At 36.1% G+C, this 19637-nt stretch overlaps 1 protein-coding gene across 1 annotated transcript in view; it reads left to right on the forward strand.

Annotated features, from left to right (window-relative positions):
• The first annotated feature begins 710 nt into the window (after nucleotides 1-710).
• LOC148947304 (putative oxidoreductase PXDNL) overlaps nucleotides 711-19637 on the forward strand; it is a 178797-nt gene continuing 159870 nt past the window's right edge. The window contains exon 1 of the mRNA XM_089096563.1: nucleotides 711-802. The gene's annotated coding sequence lies outside the window, so the exon portion shown is untranslated. The remainder of the gene's footprint in view (nucleotides 803-19637) is intronic.

Genomic DNA, 19637 nt, shown 5'->3' on the forward strand with positions numbered 1-19637 from the left:
AGGGATCTCTCAGGAGGAGGCCTAGAGAAAAGTTTTGTATACTATGAGATGGAGGAGAAAATTTTGCCAATAAGATGGCTCAGTTGGTTTAAGGCTGCGACAAATTTGTATAAGTAAATAAAAGTTGTACTTACAAAAAAAAACAAAAAAAAACACGGCAACACCGCAGAAGCGAGCTCGTTTAAGCTAAACACGCTTTCAAGAAATCTAATGATTACACTGCTTTCAAGCAACAAAAGAAGGAAGAAGAAGAGAAAAGAAAAGAGAAAACCTCACTAAACATGCGATACTTCAAAAAACCGCAAAAAAGCTCATAATTGCTTCTCTTCACTACCACCCTAAAATAAAATAAAAATATGTAAAAAAAGAAATCACTTCTAAAATAAAAAAAACACATTCTTAGCCAAAAATAAGAGGAAAAACTCACATAGTTTAGAGAGTAATAGAACACATTGTGTTTTAGAAGAAAAAAAAATCAAAATATGGCTTCATCAATCGGTACATTAGATTTAGCAGGTTTATTTAATGCATGATTTTGGACGGTTAATCAGTGGTAGGGACCCAAGGATCGTCTGATGAAAATTAATGAAGCCATGGTAACAAAATACTCTAAAAACAGGTTTGGCGACCAACAAATTATTCATGATAAATGTTTCGGCCATATACGGGTTCTCTTTTGTAGTCAGCGTCAATATTTCATGCTTTGAGATTTAAATTCGCTCCGGAGAATCATCTTCACTCGGTAGATCAGTTTCCTTCTTGTTCTGTGGGTAGGAGTTTAACCGGGCTAGGCAATATCTCCGTAAGTATCCTCATCTCAGGCTATTCTTTGTGAATATTAAATAATAAAAACATGTTTTTTCAACTGAAAGTAAGGTGCAACATTAAAACGAACAGAAATTATTACATATATGAAGGGGGTTGGCCCCTCCTCAACACCTAACTCTTTATGCTAAAGTTTTGTAGTACATTAAAAAAGTGTTTCAGGAGTCATTCTTAAAAAATTGGGATAAAATTTAAATTTCAGCGTAAAGAACGAGGTGTTGAGGAGGGGGAAACCCCCTTCATATATTTAATAATTTCTGTTCGTTTTAAGTTTTAATGTTGCTCCTTACTTTCAGTTGAAAAAACTTGTTTTTTAAAATTTAATTTCTGATAATATTTTAAATAATGCCAGGAAATCTGGCCCTAGCTCCCCGGAGAAGGCCCCTTCCCTCGGCAGTATCCTCCAGACACTTGAACCCTAGTGAAAATTTACCCCAGACAGTCACTCTTAACCACTCCGTGAATAAAATTGAGATAAAATATTTTCCTGCCGTTTCAAGTTTTTCGAATGCCGTCGACAAAAATAGCGCTAAATTTTGTATATTCCAATAGCATGGTATATTCCAATTCAGGGTTATATATTTGCATATTAGGGGGGGTAAATTTTATAGTAAATTTGCAGTTGGCCATATAATTTAGCTAGGATGAAAGTGAAAACATCATTTGAGGCTTTTTCATTATTCATATAAAATACCTTCGGGGCCCCTTTAAGGGCTCAAGATGCATCTAGCCCCAGAAGCGATTCCTGAATTATGAAAGAGCATAAGGAAAGGCATCAAATGACGTTTTCACTTTCATTTTAGCTAAATTATGTGGCCCACTGCTAATTTGCCGAATTTTGTCTAAGAATTCTGGCAAATTCCACAGTGTATAAATTTCCCCTGATAAGTTCATCCCCTGGAAACATCCATCCCCATGGAAAAGTCCCCCATAGAAAAATCCCCAGCAGAAAATGTGTCCCCACCCCATCCGAAAATGTATGAATACATCTCAATTACAAATACTATGCGTAAACAATGTGCAAATTTTATAACTTAGAGACCTTTCCCCTGGGGCTGTGGGGGGTCATATTATGCCCAAAGGCATAGTTTTTAGGGCTTTTAGCTATGATGAAAAAATGGCTAACTCAAAATTTTGATTGGACGATTTTGGGGTAAAAAATGGCGGGGGAGGGGTTCTAGTTGCCCTCTAATTTTTTGGTCACTACAAAAAGCACTAGAACTCTTAATTTCCGTTCTAATGAGCTTTCTACTGATATTCTCTAGGACCACTGAGTCAATGCTATCACCCCTGGTGAAAACAAAATAAAACAAAAAACAAACAAACAAACAAACACGCATCCGTGTTCTTTGTTCTGGCAAAACATACAAAATTCTACATTTTTATAGATGGGAGCTTGAAATCTATAGAATTGAGTGTTCTGATACGCTGAATCTGATGGTGTGATTTCCATGAAGATCACTTGACCTTTAGGGGGTGTTTTCCCTTTTTTCGAAAATCAGGAAAATTTTCTCAGGCTCGTAACCTTTAATGGGTAAGACTAAACTTAATATTTGAAATCAGTATAAAAAGCCGATTCTTTTTATGAATCTATTGGTATCAAAATTTCGCTTTTTAGATTTTCGGTTACTATTGACCAGGGTCGCTCCTTACTTACGTTGCTACGAACTGTTTGATTGAAAAGTGCTATAGATGCAATTAATCTCTTTTTGGGAAGTACATTATCTTGGAGGGGATTGGGGGTTAAGAAAGATCTTTTAAAGAGAGTCCCCGAAAGGATTCTATTGAATTGGGCTCAAAATTAAAAAAAATAGTGGCTTATCTGATCCGTGGCCATGGCGACGGATCGCGCTTATATCTTCGGAACTACCTTGTCAAGACATATAGCCCAGGAGACACAGATTCTAAATCAAAGAGCAATATAGGCATGGGCACCCATAATCTGAATTCCAGGGGGGGGCAAACCTCGTCTAATTGGCACTTTTAATGGTATATAATAGAAATTTCAGAACAAAATATAAAAATAAGGCAGCATCATTCAGCCATGGGGGGAAGGGGCGGGCGCCCCCCTGCCCCCTTACGGGTACCCATGAATATATGCCTACTATATTGGAGTTACCGGGTGGGTTAGCGGGTGATAACGATATTCCAAATTTGGAGCTCTGTTCCGAAATATCAAAAAATTGTTGACGTGCCCAAAACTTTGACATTGATAAAGTTAGACGTTATAGCTTCTGCGATGTTTTTTTTTTCGGGAATTCTTTTTTGACTTTTGAGACCATAACTTGAAAAAAATAAATAAACGAAAGCATAATACATTGCTAAATCGTGATTATATCTTTAAAGTTCCAAGGACAGTGAAAACGTAATCTGATTTTTAAACTGGTTAAGTGGAAACTTATCTATATTTATCTTTAGAAATCGTGCAAAACTTGAGAAATCAGTTTAAGAGAAAAAAAAACTCCTAATTCAGTTACGTAGTTTTTGGTGGTACTGGATGTCAGAGTTTCAGAAAAGAAAAAAACTCCATTGAAGAATAATAAAAAAATAAGCGAAAATCATGTTGCACCAAACAGCTTAAGAAGATGCTGCTTTTCAAACAGTTCGTGGTAACGAACTGTAAGTAAGGAGCGACCCGGCTCAATGGTAACCGAAAGTCTTAAAAACGGAATTTTGATACCAATAGATACATCAAAAGAATCAGATTTTAATTGTGATTTCAAATGTATAAGTTTCATCAACATTTAATCTTACCCATCAAAAGTTAAGCACCTGAGAAAATTTGGCTTATTTTCGAAAAAAGGGGAAGAGACCCCCTAAAAAATTATAGAACCTTAATGAAAATCACACCATCATATTCAGCATATCAGAGAACCCTACTGTAGAGGTTTCTAGCTCCTATCTACAAAAATGTGGAGTTTTCCATTTTTTGCCAGAAGAAAGATCACGGATGCGTCTTTATTTGTTTTTTTCTTTTTCCCAAGGGTAATCGTATTGACCCAGTGGTCCTAGATTATCGTAGGAGAGCTAATTGGAACGGAAGTTAAAAGTTCTAGTACCCCTTTTAAGAGACCAAAAAAAATGGAGAGCACCTAGGCCTCATCCCACGCTTGTTTTTTCCCGAAGGCACCCGATCAAAATTTTGAGATAGGCATTTTGTTTAGTATGGTTAAAAATACGATAAATATACATTTTGGAATGGCTTAATGACCTAAAATCCCCGGAGGGGAAGTTTAAAGTTATAAACTTTACCCAGAGTTAAACTATAATAGTAGTTATTAAGAAGTACACAGATGTTTTCAGGGGGAATGTTTTATGGTAGTCGGGGGTGGGGGAGGGTCGGGGGTTATGTGGGAGGATCTTTCAATGAAGTAAGTTTTCATGGGGGAAGGGACATTGCTATGAAGGGGGGTGACTCCCCAGCATCATTTAAAAAAAAAATCAGAAATTAAATATAAAAATTTCGAAAGAACTAAAAGGAAAATCCTTTAAAATACATAGTTTTTAGGTATGAATCGAAGTAGGATGAACCCAGGGCACAAAGTTTTATTTTGACGCCAGTACATTAAACTTGCTTTAAAAACAGAGGTGAAGTCATAATTTTCCCACTGGGAGAATACATGATCGTCTTCTCGCTTGGAATATAACTGTTGAAGTTGAAATATCTGCTGAAAGGGACTCATTACTTCTTCTGTAAAAAAGGGGAAAAGTTACCGTAGGTCTGATTTTGAACGTTCTCTTCAAAAGAAGTAGACAATCAGTGGTAATCACCATGAGAGAGCCCTTCTAAAAATATAGTCATCCTTATGTACGTTATAACATACATCTTTTTCTTCTCTCGGGAAAAATACGCTCCCCCCCCAAAAAAAAATATTTTCCAAGAAAATTAAAGAGCCATATTAAACTTTAAAACGAAAAAAATTACTATGAATAAATAAATGAAACCTAAAGCGAACAGAGATTAAAATAAATAATCAAATAGTTCGTGATAACGAACTGTAAGTAAGTAGCGACCCAGATCAATATTAACCGAAACTCTAAAAAACAAAATTTTGATACCAAAAAAGACATAAAAAAAGCGGATTTTCAGGCTGATTTCAAGTATATAATTTTAATCAAGTTTAGTTCTACCTATCAAAAGTTTTGAGCCTGAGAAGCTTTGCCTTATTTTCGAAAAAAGGAAAAAAAAAACCCTAAACGTCATAGAATCTTAATGAAACCATTAGATTCAGCATATCAGAGAACGCTACTCCAAAGGTCCTATCCGCAAGCTCCTATCTGCAAAAATGTGGAATTTTGTATTTCTTGCCAGAAGAAAGATAACGGATGTGTGTTAATTTTTTTTTTACCAGGGGCGATCGCATCAACCCAGTGGTCATAGAATATCGCGAGAGGGCTCATTCGAACGGAAATTAAAAGTTCTAATGCCCTTTTTAAGTGATCAAAAAAATTGGAGGGCAACTAGGCCCCCTTCCACGCTCATATTTTTCCCAAAGTCACCCGATCCAAATTTTGAGATAGTCATTTTTTTTTTTTTTTTTAGCATACTCGGCAAATTTAGTAACTATGTCTTTGAGCTTTACTTAATCCCCTACATTCCCCGGAGGAAGGGTTGCAATTTATGAAGTTTGCTCATGGTTTACATAAAGTATTGGTTATCGAGATGTATACAGACGTTTTCAGGGGGATTTTTCGGTGGGGGTGAGGGTTGGAGGGGGAAGGGTTGGAGAGGGAGGGCTGGAAACCTATTTGAAATCATTTGTAAAAAAAAGGTGATACTTTGATGTTTATATCAAACTGTTCGTGGTAACGAACTGTAAGTAAGGAGCGACCCGGCTCAATAGTAGCCAAAACTCTAAAAACCGTAATTCTGATACCAATACATACTACTACTACTACTAAAAACTCACCGCAGCACCAAGCCGCCTGAGGCCAACACAGCTACGCACGCTCCTTCTCCCTCGCATTCGATTAAAAGCCTCCCTTTTTACGCCCGCCCATGAAGTTCCCATTTCCTTTAAATCTTTCTTTATGACGTCCTCCCACCCCAGACGAGAACGACCTGCTTTCCGTTTATCCCTAGACGGGTGGCCGAAAAGAATAATCTCCGGCAATCTGTCATCTTTCATCCGCACAACGTGCCCTAGCCACTGTAACCTTTCTTTCACTATAGCCCTAGAGAGCGGTGTTGAACCACATTTTTCGTACAGCCTATTGTTTGAAATACGATCAGTCAGCCGTGTACCTAGAACAATCCTTAAGCATTTTCTCTGGAAAACATTTAGCAAATCTTCATCCGCTTTTCGGAGCAACCATGCTTCACCTTTACCAAAGCCCTTCTATCGACAGAATCGAACGCTTGCTCATAATCTATAAGACTGAGGACCAAAGGTGTTTTAAAACTCAGGCACTTCTCAATTTTTAACCTAAGACTGAAAATTAGGTCGACACATCGTCTACCTTTTCTGAAACAGGACTTTTCTTTTCTTAAAGCCTTGTCTACGGCTTCTCTCAGTTTAAAAATTATCATATTAATAAGTAATTTGCTGCCCACAGAGACCAGACTAATCCCTCGATAATTACCATACTGACTTTTATTAGCTTTCTTATAAAGTGGCTTAATTAAAGTTTTCCTAAAATCGTTAGGTACTTCTCCTTGTTCAAAAATCATCTTCAGTAACTTATTTCTAACCTCAGAGCCACTATATTTAAGAAATCATTTACCACCCTATCAGCACATGGAGCCTTATTATTTTTTAGTCCTTTTAGTACTGTCGCTAATTCCTCCTCACAAAACAAATCTCACATCCTTCACATCCAAGGTATCACAAACTTTTTCATTTTCCTCTATATCTCTTTCTTCAACTCTATCTCGGTTAAGCAAATTCTCAAATGTTCGGCCCATCTCTCTTTAGTTTTTTCCTTATCGCTAATTGCGGCCCCATTCCTATCTTTAACTGGGCCAAGTCCGCATTGACTACCCCCTCTCAAGTTGTTAACATGCCAGTACAATATTTTACTATTATGCCGTCTAGCTGCATCTTCCAGATCCTCGGTAATTTTATCCATTGTCTGTACTTCGCACCTTCTAAGATCTTATTTTCATATTTTTTTCACTTTCTTCATATTCCTATTACTTTAATATGTTCTATTTATTAGGTAATTCTTGTACAGGTCCTTTCTCCTTTCTATCAAGAACCTAACTTTTTTACTAGAAGGAATTCCTGCATCTCTATATTTCTTCACTTATATTACTTCTCCAACTTGACAAATTATTTTTCTAAAATTATTCCAACCATCTTCCACATTATCAAATTTTAAACTCGAAAGTTTAGTATTCAACTGCTCCTGAAAAGTTTCCCTCAAATTCTTATCCTGAAGTCTACCAACATCATAACTTCCCGGAAGGTAGTTACCCTTCCAATATTTCAGCTTTAAATTAACCCTTGACACTACTAGATGGAAAAGAATCAGATTTTTATGCTGATTTCAAATATACAAGTTTCATTAACTTTAGTCTTACCCATCAAAAGTTACGCGCCTTAGAAAATTTGCCTTATTTTCAAAAAAAGAGGAAAAAAACCCCCACTAAAAGTCATAGAACCTCAATGAAAATCATAGCATCTGATTCAGTGTATAAGAGAACCCTACTATAGTAGTTTCAAGCTCCTATCTGCAAAAATGTGGAATTTTGTATTTTTTTTTTGCCAGAAGAGAAATCATGGCTGCGTGTTTTTTTTTTTTTTTTTCAGGGTTGATTTTATCAAACCACTAGTCCTAGAATATCGTGGGAGCCCTCATCTGAACGGAAATTAAAAGTACTAGTATCATTTCTAAGTGACCAAAAAATTGGAGGGAAACTTGGCCCCCTCCCATGCTCATTTTTTCCTGAAGTCACCCGATCTAAATTTTGAGATAGCCATTTTTTTTTTTTTTTTAGCGTACTCGAAAAATTTAGTAACTATGTCTTTGAGCTTTTCTTAATCCCCTACATTCTCCGTAGGAAGGGTTGCAACTTATGAACTTTGCCCATGGTTTAAATAAAGTATTGGTTATTGAGATGTATACATACGTTTTGAAGGGGGGGGGGGGTTCGGTGGGGGTGAGGGATGGAGGGGGGGGGTTATGTGGGAAAATCTTTCCATGGAGAAATTTTTCATAGGGGAAGGGGACTTTCCCTAAAGGGGGTGCCGGATTTCCCAACACTATTTAAAAAACGATCAGAAATTGAATAAAAAAAAACAAGTTTTTCCAAGTGGAAGCAAGGAGCAACATTAAAACTTGATACGAACAGAGATTATTATGTATATGAAGGGTTCTACCCCTCGACAATACCTCGTTCCTTGTGCTAAAGTTTTTTTTTAGTACTTTCAAAAGAGCTATTTATTATAATTAAACGGCCTTTGTGACCCAGGGGTCATTCTTAAAGAATTGGAACGGAATTCGAACTTTAGCGTAAAGAGCGAGGTACTGACGAGGGGGCAAACCCCTCTTATACATAATAATTTCTGTTCGTTTTAGATTTTAATGCTGCTCCATGCTTTCAGTTGAAAAAACTTTTTTTTATTTAATCATTGTGAAAAATCACACAAATGCATACTTAAACAAATGAATAGATGCATTTGTCAACTTAAACAAATGCATAATGTTCGGTTTAAATAGATGAAACCCAAAATGACCAGAAATTAAATTGAATAATCAAGTCAAATTAAACAAACAATAATTACTATGAATGAACAAATGAAACTTGAAACAAAGAGATTTTAAAATGAATAATGTATTGAATATAAAAATAACAAATGCTACTGTGGATGAAAAGATGAAACCTACAGAGAACAGAAATTAAGGGAATAAATAAATCAAACTTATAACAAACAGAAATACCACAAATTAGAGGGCGGGCTACCTCAAATTCAAACCATCAAATTGCTAGAGCACCATTTGCGCTATAGTCTTCAGCTCTGGAGCAGCCAAGAATTTAGAATTGGCTGCAATACTTTAGATCATAATCTATGTTAAACTGAATCTAGAAGACTAATGGCTTGAAATTAGGGCAAACATTCTGCTTGATATTTTATTTATTAGCTTGGTAGTAATAAAGTAGTCGATGATCAACATTTGTCATTTTTGGATATTTTACCTTTTTGTTGCACAGAATTTCCCACATTTGATTGCAACTTTAGCCTTTAAGCCTCTATTAACATCCATTGGGGCTTTCGAAAACCCAGTGGTGCATCTTATTCATATATCGCCATAAAATTATTGTGGTTTAGCTATTTTAGAAAAAAAAAGTCTGGCAGTAGACTAATATGCTAATATGCTGCATGTCGACGCTGACGAACTAAAGCATCTCGAATTTAACCAACGAATTTTGTGCAATGTGGATTAAACTGTAGCACAGTCAATATAAGGTTTAACTTTAAAAAAAATGCCAGAACCGGAAAAAAATTCGAACCGGAAAAAAATTCTCCACTAAATATAAATAATCGACCAAAATCGGACGAGGTGAAATTGACCGTTTTTCGTCTTTTCTTCCGAAATGACGACTTTTAAAAAACAACTTAATTTGCACGTATGGAAAGCCGGTCATTGGTAAATCTAGTACATAGATCACGAATATGCACTTAAGTTTTTGTTTTGAACGCTCATTTTCATTCCACCCTCCCACCTCATAAATCAAGCGTCGATACAGGTCTGAGAACAACGTTACGTGAAGTTGAATCCATACAGGAAAAAATTGGACTGTTAATGCAGAAAGGAAGCCGTTTTCATGTTAATTTCCCCCATACCTACCCCCCACACCCTCCACCCTAAACATGACCATCCCGAATTCTGGGAATCTAATAAGCAGCTTCTCACAACTAGCTAAATAACTGATTTTAATTTGAACAAAATCACAGGTAATTTGAAATTACAAAACGGTTAGAGATTTATCAAATTTATTTAGTTAATCACATGTCTTCTTCGTATTTGATTTGGACCTGAGCATTAGAACAACTAGTTCCTTTGCAAGATTTACAAGCAATGTTGCATTTGATGCCATTTCGATGACAGCTTCATGGGTCACTATCACAGGATCCCTTGCAACCACACTTAACAACGGTGAGAATTTTCTTTGGTGCCACTGGAAGATCCGTGAGGATAGGGTACAGCATGCCTTTCTGAAGTCTCTATACCCAATTCTCAGGATCAAGGGCAGGGCTCTGAAGCCCAATCCAATCTTGTACTTGACGATAGGCTCGGAAACAGTGAAATTTCGCTGCTACTGAAGTAGGATGTAGATCTTGGGGATGGAAGAAAGTTGTAGACGTTGCTAATTTCTGCTGAAAGACTCGGCGTTGGTAACTGTTAAGATTGTCAGTAGATTCTCCGCCGTACTATATATAGAAAGTGCAGCCTCTCCCGCTAGTGTAATTTCGTCTTTTGAAACATCAATTCCAGAAAACGTTGATCCATTTTCCCTAAACTGTTCATTGTCTCTCAGCCGTTTAAGCGCAATCCCTTTGTCCAGTCCATGTAGACGGGAAGTTTTGTCACAGCCAAGAATTGCGTGAGCAAAAGGAAAGAGTTTGTAGGTTTTAGTCCCAATCTTCTTAATAATTGCTTCGATGTCCCAAGTTGCACCTTGAGTGTTTTGCATAGGCTCACTGTGCAGGTCGACCTTGTGGTGCTCAGGAATACAACGATAAAGTAACAACACCAATAAGTCAGTATCGTCACTGATAACTACCGTGTCCTAAGTCTTTAAACGCTACAGTGTTTCATCGACACCCAACCGATGAAAGTACAATAAGCAAGTCAGCATCAGCTTTAGCTTGGACCTTTGCCCTGTAAATAATCAGAAAGCACATTGAAGAAACGAGCCTATTGTTTTTGCACGAAACCGATTCCTCTTTTGTGGTGGTTAGTCTCATTTCTGGGCTAAACAGTACTTTCCGTCCAATGACATGGTTTTCCTTAAGATGAGTCATATATTCTATCGATGCAGCGATGTCGTAGCCATCAAAGACAATAATGGCGTCTTGATATTTGGTTGAAACGTAGTTCCAGTACTGGTCTTAGATCTCCGAATGGTTTTCTTTCTTTGCCCAGGGAATCCTGTGAAGCAAAGGTGCAATTCAGACTGTTCTTCCTCAATGATATCAGTTTATAAAAGTTGCTTGTAAGGTTTTAATAGCTCCGGTTATTTAGCTTTCGCAACGTGCCAGAATTATTCAAAAGGATAGGAGCAAAGTTCATATTTAGATGAAAATTCTTCGTCCATATTCCGTCTTTTGGATACAGTTAGGAGACGCTGAAACAGCAATGAAGGGTCTAAACGGTGGATTTCTCCCCTATTTTTTGCTTTACCACCATAAGGCCTGCCTGATCCTTTTGTTTTAACGGATGCTCCTTCAGAGATTCCCCTACCATTCCGTCCAGAATCTTCTTCCCAACTTTCATTGCTTTGTCGGCGTTCACGTTTTCTGCAGTAGTCATGCCAGTAGTAATACTTCGAAGTAATAGCAGATCACGCTCAAAAGGAGAAGACTGCACGACAAAGTCAATGACTATTTGTCGGTCTTTGTAGTCCCTCTGCTGCCTTGAAATACCAGACTCTTTGTGTTGGTTGCTTGTGTGATACGAAACATTCGTCAGTTCTTGCATCAGAAGATTAACTTGAACACAGGTTGGACGTCCCATTGCCCAGTGAAGTCTCTACTTCCATCATTCACATACCTTCAGTTAATCCGATTGCCGTTTTTCGAGTCCTCATCAACTCTTGTTCTATGAACAAATCTGTAGATAAACTGGCCCAAAATCTGTCCGATCTTCTCATAACATGTAAGCTATTTTAAAAAATTGGAAAAGTGTTGGGCTTGTATGTTCAAGTCTTTTCGTCTGCTGTAACTACAGCCTCACCGACTTTGTGTAGTTGTTTTGAGCAGTTGCCGTCAGGTATGGGAACATATCGGGAATTGCTTGCAAATGAAACACCAATGTTCAAGGTGCCAGAAAAAATTTACCTACCTAAACCAGTTTTTGCAGTTTAACTTTTTGAGTGGATCAATCAATCAAACTAGTAATGCTTTTTTGAGACATGATGAATATAGCACTCTTACTAAATTTTTTCAGAATGTTTCACCAAATGGTGTCTTCGTAGTTGAGTATCCGTTTCAACCCATGCCCAGTTCAACCCCGACCTCCCCTATGTAAAACCGGGCTTCAAGTGCATCGCTTTATTGCTGATCACCAAAGTATAATCATCTACGGAACAAGTACTGACAAAAGTCTCCAAAAGTGACCCCGCGTACCTCAGCGCCTCTAGACGCAAAATGTTGTACTAATTAATCGCTCCGAGTCAAAGTACTTTGCTCCCAGCCAATAAACTATGCTAGACCGTAATTCAGGCGACGAGTTACCCGGAAATTTGTATTGAATTGTGTAACTAAGGGTCTTAAAAATAACCTAAGGGTCTGTGTAAATTGTGTAACAAAGGGTCACTTTTTTTGTGTGGAGAGGATAGGTTTTGTCAGTACTTTTTCCGTAGATGATTATACTTTGCTGATCACTTTAGTGCTGATCACTTTAGAGTACGGATAACACCAATACCAATGTCTTCAGATGCTTTTAAGAGTTTCAAAAGATATTTTTGTCATACCATACGTATTCTACAAGAGAAGCAGTATTTATTGACCAAAAAATGAATCCTTGCTTTTGATGGCTCATAGTCAAACATACCCATTGCGTCCTTTCACTATTTAGCTATGCTCTAATTTCAGCTTGGTAAAACCTACTTTGGATCTTTAATGTAACTAAAAAGTTAACCAGAAACCAGAATTGATTAGTAATTGTACTGCTTACAGGCTCTTTCAAACTCGAATGTCGGCAAAATGGGTCAGCTTTTTCTTGCGCATTACCGCATCTATTGAATAGTTTCCCACCAAGAGCGTTGAAAAACATTGCAGACGCCAGACAATTTTGAGACGTGTGTAAAACCAGTTATTTGATTGGGTGTGGGGGGGATACTCAAGATACTAGGACACGACTTTTCCTAGCATTTCGGCATAGGAAGTGTAAATTTTCTCTGCGTGGACGACTTCGAATAATATCTAACGTATATTAATGCACGCTTTATCTCGCGTGTCTGTGGGTGGGGGACTCAGGAATAGTCAAAACATAGAATTGGGTCCGTAATCATGATCAATGTACGAAGTTTTTCCATCACTGACTTTTTAAAAATGCAAGCTAATTTTTTTTTTAAATCGTTATTTTAGAAGAAAAGGCGAAAAAACGTCAATATCACCTCGCCCGTTTTTTGCCGATTTTTGACATGTTGTTACGAATTTTTTCCGGTTCGAACGATGCCAAAATCAATACCATCTGATTGAGGTAACCCCTAGAATTAATTTAGATTGACTGCACTACTGCGGAAATCAACAAATTAGCACCACTACACCGATTGTAGTGCTAGCATTTTGTCAGTTTAGAGAACCTCGGTTGGAAAGAAGCTAAATAGTTAGACAGACAGGAATTCCAGCCCCCCCCCCCCACAGTGAAAAATGGGAATCAGTAAAAATCGGTTTTTTTTGTTTTTTTTTTCGCAAAGGTTTTGCCAGTACCAATGGTGCAGCTAAACCGAAGTAGGCATACATTCATGCCTACAAATTTAGCACTACTGTAATTTAGGTACTGATATTAGCAAATTAGTATCTGTGCATTGGTTGTAGCCCTGGTATTTTTTATCTCCAGAATCTTGATTGAATTCCGTCTTCAGAACCTTGGCTGATGAACTTAATTTCTGGATATGTTGAATATTTGGTTGATTTTTCGATATGGCGGAATTTTCTTGAGGCTAGTGACAAGCTTCCCCTCCCCCACCTGAAAATTTAAGTCAGCGGAAAAAATTCGATATGATCATCGCATCTAAAACGATTTCGTTTTTTCATGCTATATTTCTTAGTCAAATTTGTAAAAAAAAATAAATGAGACAAGGATCTTTTTGATAGATTGCATGTGCAATTCTTTTTCATTGCATTTGGGTATCCTGGAGTGTGCTTATGGCCCTGCAGAGATGATGCATCATTTTCATTTTTAATTCATTTTTCGTTCTGGGGCAGTGCAAATCGCACCTGCTATAATTGAAAAACTTCATGATTTACCAATAAAACTGTCTGCAAATGCCTATGAAAAACTCCTCACCATGGTCTCATTCGTTTGTTTCGCTGATCTTCTTTTTCTTTGTCTATCTAAATTTAAGTGGTGTGTTTATTTTTCTTTCCTTTTTCTCTTTACTTCACTATTTTTCACATTGTTTATGCAGTGGTTTATTTATAAGTTATTATTATTATTAGTGGTGTACTCAGCTAAAATACAGCTACTTTTTGTGGTTAATTTTGTATATAGAGCTAACTTAGTTCATTAAAATATGAAAATAGTCTGTGGCACCTACTTCATCAACTGCCCCACTCAAAGCTAACTGATCTTTATGTTCTGCGAACTATAAAGTACGAATATATCTGTTAGTGGTATCAGATACAAACACATTTTACTAGATGTTTTTTGTACTATTTGACAGTTACATTGTCATTTTCAAAGTTTCTATGTAAGCTAACTGTCATCAAAATCATATTTGCTCAAACAACTACAGATTTTTTCAGTATGGTCTGAGAAGCTTGACTAAGCGGTTAGATGAAATGGGAAAACTAAAAGTTTGTAAAAGTTCTTTACCAAATATGTTTTAATTAAATTGTCAACTTTCATTTGCTCCCGATGCTGGAAGTATGGTGTGCCAAGACCAATTCTTTTTTTTGAGTTTTTTTTTATTTACTCTAAAGATTCGCTGCTTCATTTCATCCAAAGTGAGCTGAATTGTCCTTGCACCTTCGGCCATTTATGAATACTCAAAATTACAATGCAGCATTTGCAGAACTAACAGACCACATGTCGTATTAGGGCCTAATTTTTCTAACTATATAAACAATAAGCTTTCCCAAAGGTCATCTTAGTTGATAATAATGATAATATAATGCAAAAACATAGGCCAGAGCCTCTTGATGCAAAGTATGGTGCATTGACAAGGTATTGAGAATTGATATTCACAAATGAATGTGCATTGTCAGTTTAATATACATATACTGATATTTATTAATAAAAATGTTAATATTATTTGATTTATTAAAGTTATAAAAGGAAAACATTAATATTTTAAAATGCCTATGCCTTGGGAAGGCATAGGGGTTTTGAGCCCTACTCATGTTAATTTCTGCTCGTTTTGAGTTTGACTCGGTTATTTATTGTAATTTCTGTTCGTTTTGGGTTTCATTTATTTATCGATGCTGATTTGTGGTAGTTTCATGCTTGGTAGATTATTTGGTTTTATTTTAGCTCATTTTTGGTTTAATGGAGTTATTTACTTTTCTTTGAAGAACTTATTTAGTGGAAAAAGTTTTTTTTCAATTAATAATAATAATAAAACATTGGAGCCGTATGGCCTTTACTGTAGGCAACGCTATAGCGTTGCCTCTGATTTCACTGTTTTTATAAATGCGATGCACTCATTTTTTAAATCATGTCTCGGGAAGGTATTTTGTCAAGCATTTTGATTCAAAAGGGAATAGAGGTCATCCAGTTCATGGTTTGCAACGACATTCTTAGTCGATCAATAAATCCCTACCAAAAAACTAGTGACATAATTTTTTCAAAATCCTGTGGGGGGGGGGGTCAAAGTTGGGGCTAATTTTCTCAAATCAAGTGAAAATGAAAGAGACATATAGTAACAAAAAAGGTAAATATGTACCAAAGGAAACTGGCAGTGGATGAGGGAAGTTGCCCCCTCTGCCTCACAGTAGTAACCAAGGTACTATTTTGCTTGCTGCCATAGCAATTTCAATGTTATTCTGGACCTTGTATACACCTTTTCAAAGAGATTCAGAGCTCCCTCACATGGCCTTCTGGATTCTATGGAAGCTATAGCAATTTCAACGTTATTCTATAGAAGCTTTGCATACGTGCCTTACCGGACGGGTTTCTGCAAAGTTTTATGGGCTTCCTTGAAAAAATACCATTTAAAAAAAAATAAATAAACACGTATCCATGATCTTTCTTCTGGCCAAAAAAAAATACAAATTCCAATCAAAACTGGTCAAACGTGTTAATAACCTGTAGGTTATAGGTACCTGATAACTCGTTCAGTATCGCATGTGTTATTAGCGGTATCAATGGTATTTCATTTACGTAAAGCAATCTCGATTTGCCAAAACTTTTATCATTCGCATAAAACTAACTCAATTTGCAAAAAAGGTGTTCCATTTGCGCAACTCTGCTCTGAATGTCCTTAATGAGGATATACATAATATAGAATGACATTGTGACTTGACCTAGCTTTACCTCTCCGATGTGGTCTGTATAATACACAAGTAACGGTTGAAAAGTATTGTCAATTTAAAATAGGATCTAACGTTCCCTTCGTTCCCCCATTTCTGAGGGGCAGGGGAGGGTAAGAGAGGGGGAGTCAATTTTGGAGATTTCTGATAACAACTACCATTCATTGCGATTGTAGCTCTATGTTGGCTCGTTTTAAATACTTCAGCTTGTCTATTCATTTGTGTTAAATAAAATCTTGAATCTGGAAAATGAAAAAATAAGTATTTAAACAAAATGTACGATGCTGCTAATTAAAGAATAGTAGGCTACACTCAGAATTGTTTGCATGAGGGTTCAGTTAAAGAGGTATCACTTGCACGAGGCTTCAGATGCATGGGGGTTCAGTTGCATGGGGGTTCAGTTACATGCGGATTCAGTTACATGAGGATTAGTTAAATGCGGTAGACTTGCATAGTCTCATTGGAAAAAATTGGAGGGCATACTTAAACAGTTCTATTAAGAGCTATTTTTATGGAAATGGTTCATTTTTGAATTGAAACTATGCTTTTCTGACTGAAGATACATATTTGAATCAGAAAATGTGAAAATGTACACAATTGAAACAGAGAAGTGTGTTTTGACGATATTTTCTATAATTTCGTCTGAAAAATAGGAGTTCACGCTTAAAAAGTTCTATTAAGAGCTATTTTTATGGAAATGGTTCATTTTTGAACCAAAACCACGCTTTTCTGACTGAAAGTATACATTATAATAAGAGATTCATGTATTGAAGATATTTTCTATAATTTCGTCTGAAAAATAGGAGTTCACGCTTAAGAAGTTCTATTAAGAGCTATTTTTATGGAAATGGTTCATGTCTTTAGCAAACTTAGCCATAGCTAGTTGAAACTCTGCATAAATATCTTCATTTTTTAGCCTAATTGCGTAGGTACTAAAGGAACATTGAAAATTTTTTCTGATTTTTCGTGTTTTCGCAAGAAAATAGCTGGTCTTTAGCAAACTTAGCCATAGCTAGTTGAAACTCTATATAAGTATCTTCATTTTTTATCCTAATTGCGTAGGTACTAAAGTAAGATTGAACATTTTTTCTGATTTTGTGTGTTTTCGCAAGAAAATAGCTTGTCTTTAGCAAAGTTAGCCATAGCTAGTTGAAACTCTGCATGAATATCTTAATTTTTAGCCTAATTGCGTAGGTACTAAAGGAACATTGAAAATTTTTTCTGATTTTGTGTGTTTTCGCAAGAAAATATCTGGTCGTTAGAAAACTTAGCCATAGCTAATTGAAACTCTCCACAAATATCTTCATTTTTAGCCTAATTGCGTAGGTACTAAAGGAACATTGAAAATTTTTTCTGATTTTTTGTGTTTTCGCAAGAAAATAGCTGGTCTTTAGCAAACTTAGCCATAGCTAGTTGAAACTCTGCATAAATATCTTCATTTTTAACCTAATTGCGAAGGTACTAAAGGAACATTGAACATTTTTTCTGATTTTGTGTGTTTTCGCAAGAAAATAGCTGGTCTTTAGCAAACTTAGCCATAGCTAGTTGAAACTCTACATAAATATCTTCATTTTTAGTCTAATTGCGTAGGTACTAAAGGAACATTGATCATTTTTTCTGATTTTGTGTGTTTTCGCAAAAAAATAGCTGGTCTTTAGCAAACTTAGCCATAGCTAGTTGAAACTCTGCATAAATATCTTCATTTTTAGCCTAATTGCGAAGGTACTAAAGGAATATTGAACATTTTTTCTGATTTAGTGTGTTTTTTGCAAGAAAATAGCTGGTCTTTAGCAAACTTAGCCATAGCTAGTTGAAACCCCGCATAAATATCTTAATTTTTAGCCTAATTGCGTAGGTACTAAAGGAAAATTGAACATTTTTTTCTGATTTTGTGTGTTTTCGCAAGAAAATAGCTGGTCTTTAGCAAACTTAGTCATAGCTAGTTGAAACTCTGAATAAATATCTTCATTTTTAGCCTAATTGACTAGGTACTAAAGGAATATTGAACATTTTTTTCTGATTTTGTGGTTTTTAGCAAGAAAATAGCTGGTCTTTAGCAAACTTAGCCATAGCTAGTAGAAACTCTGCATAAATATCTTCATTTCTTAGCCTAATTGCGTAGGTACTAAAGGAACATTGAACATTTTTTCTGATTTTGTGTGTTTTTGCAAGAAAATAGCTGGTCTTTAGCAAACTCAGCCATAGCTAGTTGAAACTCTGCATAAATATCTTCATTTTTAGTCTAATTGCGAAGGTACTAAAGGAACATTGAACATTTTTTCTGATTTTGTGTGTTTTTTGCAAGAAAGTAGCTGGTCTTTAGCAAACTTAGCCATAGCTAGTTGAAACCCCGCATAAATATCTTAATTTTTAGCCTAATTGCGTAGGTACTAAAGGAACATTGAATTTTTTTTCTGATTTTGTGTGTTTTCGCAAGAAAATAACTGGTCTTTAGCAAACTTAGCCATAGCTAGTTGAAACTCTGCATAAATATCTTCATTTTTATCCTAATTGCGTAGGTACTAAAGGAACATTGAACATTTTTTTCTGATTTTGTGTGTTTTTCGCAAGAAAATAGCTGGTCTTTAGCAAACTTAGCCATAGCTAGTTGAAACTCTGCATAAATATCTTCATTTTTTAGCCTAATTGCGTAGCTACTAAAGGAAACATTGAAAATTTTTTTCTGATTTTGTGTGTTTTCGCAAGAAAATAACTGGTCTTTAGCAAACTTAGCCATAGCTAGTTGAAACTCTGCATAAATATCTTCATTTTTTAGCCTAATTGCGTAGGTACTAAAGGAACATTGAACATTTTTTCTGATTTTGTCTGTTTTTGCAAGAAAATAGCTGGTCTTTAGCAAACTTAGCCATAGCTAGTTGAAACTCTGCATAAATATCTTCATTTTTAGCCTAATTGCGTAGCTACTAAAGGAATATTTTTGTTGTATCTATTGGTATCAATATTCCGTTTTCTAGAGTTTCGGTTACTATTGAGCCTTTCGTGCCTGAAATCATGAATTAGAATATTTAATTAGCTGTTTGGGTTTTCAGACATAGTTTTTAGATGTTCATGGGTGTTAGGTTCCTGGAGGGTTTTATGACTCCAATGAATTCAGATGGTTTTAGGACTCATCTCCCTAGCCATAACTCCATTCAACATTGAGCGAAGATATAAAAGTTTGATGAAGTATTTTTCTACTTAACAACTACATTAATAACTTTCAAGATGATAGGACAGTATGACACAGAATTTATCTGTTACAGAGAGTTCAATGACTCCTACCCAAAATGACTTCCATGGGTTTTATGACTCCTCCCCACAATGAATTCAGATGGTTTTAGGACTCATCCCCCTAGCCATAACTCCATTCAACCTTGAGCGAAGATATAACAGTTTGATGAAGTATTTTTCTACTTAACAACTACATTAATAACTTTCAACATGATA

Source organism: Artemia sp. Qi Xiang Cuo, chromosome 11 (genome assembly GCF_049724085.1).
Source record: "Artemia sp. Qi Xiang Cuo chromosome 11, ASM4972408v1, whole genome shotgun sequence".
NCBI lineage: Eukaryota > Metazoa > Arthropoda > Branchiopoda > Anostraca > Artemiidae > Artemia > Artemia sp. Qi Xiang Cuo.